The 4,487-nt window shown below is 37.5% G+C and overlaps 1 pseudogene; it reads left to right on the plus strand.

The window, feature by feature from the left end:
- The first annotated feature begins 1,953 nt into the window (after positions 1-1,953).
- Positions 1,954-2,403, plus strand: LOC110287967 (annotated as a pseudogene).
- The last annotated feature ends 2,084 nt before the right edge of the window (positions 2,404-4,487 follow it).

The raw sequence follows: 4,487 nt of genomic DNA on the forward strand, positions 1-4,487 counted from the left end.
ACTCACTTTGTAGACCAGGCTGGCCTCGAACTCAGAAATCCGCCTGCCTCTGCCTCCCGAGTGCTGGGATTAAAGGCGTGCGCCACCACGCCCGGCGATCATTCTTATCTATACTCATCCAACAAATTTTCCTTATATTAACAAAATTACCACCTCTTAACATCTCTTTCTGACCACCTAGCCAGAGACTTGTTATAAACATATCTTTGGTGTTTAATATATATTTTGGGGATGATTTAAGAATTGGAATTTTATTTAAATGTCTTTGAAAATACAGAAGCAATGTTTTAAAATTTTGTCCTTTTGTTTTGTTTTTCTTTTCCTGTGACTGTGTTCCCTATATATTTGAATGTAGACTCATAATCATATTTATGCTACAAACATGTTCAAATATCTAATATCAAGTGCTAAGCCCTATAGTCAAGTACATGAAACTCTAAGCAGATATGTCTATGCATATATGTGTATATGTATATATCCATATGTGTAGTAATCATAAATATGGAAAAAGACGATCAGAAATTTTGGTGGGAGAAATTTTAGTCATGAAAGGAAATTGCAAGGGCTAAGCAAAATATTTTTAAGAACAAAACTAAGAACTTTATATATGTTTAGAATTTTTTATTTAAAAAGTATATGGTACACTGGACATATTTTCTCCATTACATCAACATATCCTTTCTATATCCATATCATTCCCATTTGGCCATTTATTTCAAGTTGACAGTTTAACTTCCATTTTATTTCATATTTACATACATAATTGTTTCTAACTGTACAATATCTAAGGTCCACAAATGAGCAAATCATACAGTACTTGTGTTTCTATAAAGCTCTTAATTTACTTAAGAAACTTGAGATCTCCAGAGCTCCCTGGGACTAAACCACCAATTAAAGAAAACACATGGTGGGACTTGTGTCTCTAGCTGCATATGTAAGAGAAGATTTCCTAGTTGGCTATTAATAGGGGGAGAGGCCCTTGGTCTTGTGTCAATTCTATGCCACAGTATAGGGGAATGCCAGGGACAGGAAGTGGGAGTGGGTGGGTTGGAGAGCAGAGGTATGGAGGGGGGATAAGGGATTTTCAGAGAGGAAATTAGGAAAGGGGATAGCATTTGAAATGTAAACGAAGAAAATATCTAATAAATAAATATATATATATTCTGCTTTATTTTATGTATAGCATATTTAGTTTATTAAATCATTTGTTCACAGACATATTGTTTGGTTCAGAAGTTTAGTTCTTATAGAAAATGCTGGATAAATAACCATTTGCATGCACATATTCCTGAGGCCTGTTCAATTGCTCTCACTTGTGTAATATTTTAGTATGCAACCTTCTGGAAAGACCACTATTAATTTCAAGAATATGAAAAAAATGTCAAAAAAGTATGCTGGGCAGTGATGGCCCATGCCTTTAGTCCCATCAATTGGGAGGTAGAGGCAGGCAAATTTCTGAGTTCAAGGCCATTCTGGTCTACAGAATGAGTTCCAGAACAGCAAGGGCTACACAGAGAAACCTTGTCTCAAAAAACAAACAAAAATAAAAATAAAAAGATTGCAAACTGTCATAAATAAGTTTTTAAAATTTCCAGTAACCATTATCCTCATTGCAACTACCACTAATACATTTTGTCACCAAGATAAGTATTATGTCTCAGGTTAGGATTCTATTTTAAAATTGTGAGATTGGCTTTGATATTGTATCTAAGAGGTGTGTACATCTCTCAGGGAAAGTTGCTCACACAGAATTAGGATTTGGACCCCAGCATCCTGTTGATTGACGCATGTACACTCTACTTCCTTCTTCACCAGCCAGAATGTTCTTATGTAAGAAAGATCCTGCCTCATGAATATGCAAATCATGAGTCTGTGATTATAAATACAGAGATATCCACACCAAACATATGAACACTGTTTTCTCTACAGCCACTGAATCTCAAGGTCCTTACAATGAAATGCAGCTGGGTCATCTTCCTGATGGCAGTGGTTATAGGTAAGGGGCTCCCAAGTCCCAAACTTGAGGGGGCACACACTCTGTGACAGTGGCAATCACTTTGCCTTTCTTTCTACAGGGGTCAATTCAGAGGTTCAGCTGCAGCAGTCTGGGGCAGAGCTTGTGAGGCCAGGGACCTCAGTCAAGTTGTCCTGCAAGGTTTCTGGCTACACCTTTATTAACTACTATATGGACTGGGTGAAGCAGAGGCCTGAACAGGGCCTGGAGTGGATTGGAAGGATTGATCCTGAGAATGGTAATACTAAATATGCCCGAAGCTCCAGGGCAAGGCCACTATGACTGCAGACACATCCTCCAACACAGCCTACATGCAGCTCAGCAGCCTGACATCTGAGGACGCTACAGTCTATTTCTGTGCTAGATACAGTGTTGCAACCACATCCTGAGTGTGCCAGAAACCATAGAACTGCTGGAAGCTGCCTGAGACTGAGATGACAGACAATATTATCCTGGAGATTTTCTCAGAAATAGCCATTCTGTGAGCCTGCCTCATCCTCACAGTTTTAAATGCTATTTGCCAACTTTTCAAATAGACATCACCAAATAAAATGAGGCTGTTCTGAGATCCCCCTAGAGTACACTATATTTTGACCAGTTCTTTACTAGTGAACATCTTCATTAGCATGTTATTAACTAATAAAAGATAAAAGGTATACTTTTGCAATATATTATGATAATATATATCCCTTGTTAATTGTTGTTGAACTAGACACAAATAAAATATGTTATGAATAAGGCAAATAAAACCCATATCATCAACATGTGGGCAAACAAAAACAACATGTGGGCAAAAAAAACCTCTTTCATAGTCTTTTGATGTGTCTTTTGATGTGTCTGAAACAAGAAAAGGCAGGTTTTTGAATAGATTTCAATAGATTTGGGGGTAGCTACTTTAGTTCTATAAAATCTTATGTTATACCTTTAACTAAAGGTATTAGTATATATCTGAATATAAACTGTGCTTGGTAGTAGTCAAATCTCTTATTATGTCTGCATTAGGGATGAAGCTGCATGCCATGTTGTGGAGAACTGAGTGTATGGAGTCTCCTGCTCTGGGAACAACTGGCCTCCTGTTTAGAAAACACTGGGCCACAGCAATGAGATACTTAGCTGGGAATGAAAGAGGTCTGATCTGCTGATCAGCCGCCCTGGGTGTGCTCTCCCTTTTCTTGGAACTGAATTATCTGTTTTACCAATACTAGCTCAACATTGACTTGAACAGTTAAAAATAAATAAATAAATAAATAAAGTAATTAATAAATAATAAATAAATAAGTAAATAAATAAATAAATAAATTCACATTTTACAGGTATATTAGAGGAAGGTTGACTGTGATAAGAATGAATGGCAAATTTTAATATATGTTGTTTTCAAATATGGCCTTTTTCCTCCACAATGGAATCATATAGAAAGACACATGAATATTGGCATAACTGAGCCTCATGTTTCATAATTTGAATGGTTTTATCAAATCATCAATAATATTAGAAGTATTACCAACCATACAATAAGTTTTTACAGTAAAACGTGAATTTTCTTTAGCTGATGAAATGGGACAAGGTGGAAACAGGTTTGATTTTTCTAGTTTCCTAAATAAAACTTCTTACTGATTGTCTTGGTCAGGGTTTCTATTCCTGCACGAACATCATGACCGAGAAGCCAGTTGGGGAGGAAAGGGTTTATTCAGCTTACTCTCCCATACAAAAGAAAGTCAGGACAGGAACTCAAACAAGTCAGGAAGCAGGAACTGATGCAGAAGCCATGAAGGGATGTTCTTTTTTTGTTGTTTTGTTTTTTTGAGTGTAAAATAAGTAACATTTTTATTTATTTTCTTTCTTTTAAGAAATGTTTAAATTAATATATTATATATTTTATTAGGTATTTATTTCATTTACATTCCCAATGGTATCCTAAAAGTCCCCCACATGCTCCCTCACCCACTCCTTCATCCACCTACTCCCAATTCTTGGCCCTGGCGTTCCCCTGTACTGAGGCATATAAAGTTTGCACGACCAGTGAGCCTCTCTTTCCACTGATGGCCAAATAGAACATCTTCTGATACATATGCAGCTAGAGACAGGAGCTCCAGGGGGCACTGGTTAGTTCATATTATTGTTCCACCTATAGCGTTGCAGATCCCTTTAACTCCTTGGGTACTTTCTCTAGCTCCTCCATTGGGGGCCCTGTGATCCATCCAATAGGGGACTGTGAGCATCCACTTCTGTGTTTGCTAGGCCCCGGCATAGTCCCACAAGAGACAGCTATATCTGGGTCCTTTCGGCAAAATCTTGCTAGTGTATGCAATGGTGTTAGCGTTTGGAAGCTGATTATGTGATGGATCCTCAGATATAGCAGTCTCTAGATGGCCCAACCTTTCTTCTCAGCTCCAAATTTTTTCTCTGTAACTCCTTCCATGGGTGTTTTGTTACCAATTCTAAGAAAGGGCACAGTGTCCACACTTTGGTCTTC

Source organism: Mus caroli, unplaced genomic scaffold (genome assembly GCF_900094665.2).
Source record: "Mus caroli unplaced genomic scaffold, CAROLI_EIJ_v1.1 scaffold_23952_1, whole genome shotgun sequence".
Lineage (NCBI taxonomy): Eukaryota > Metazoa > Chordata > Mammalia > Rodentia > Muridae > Mus > Mus caroli.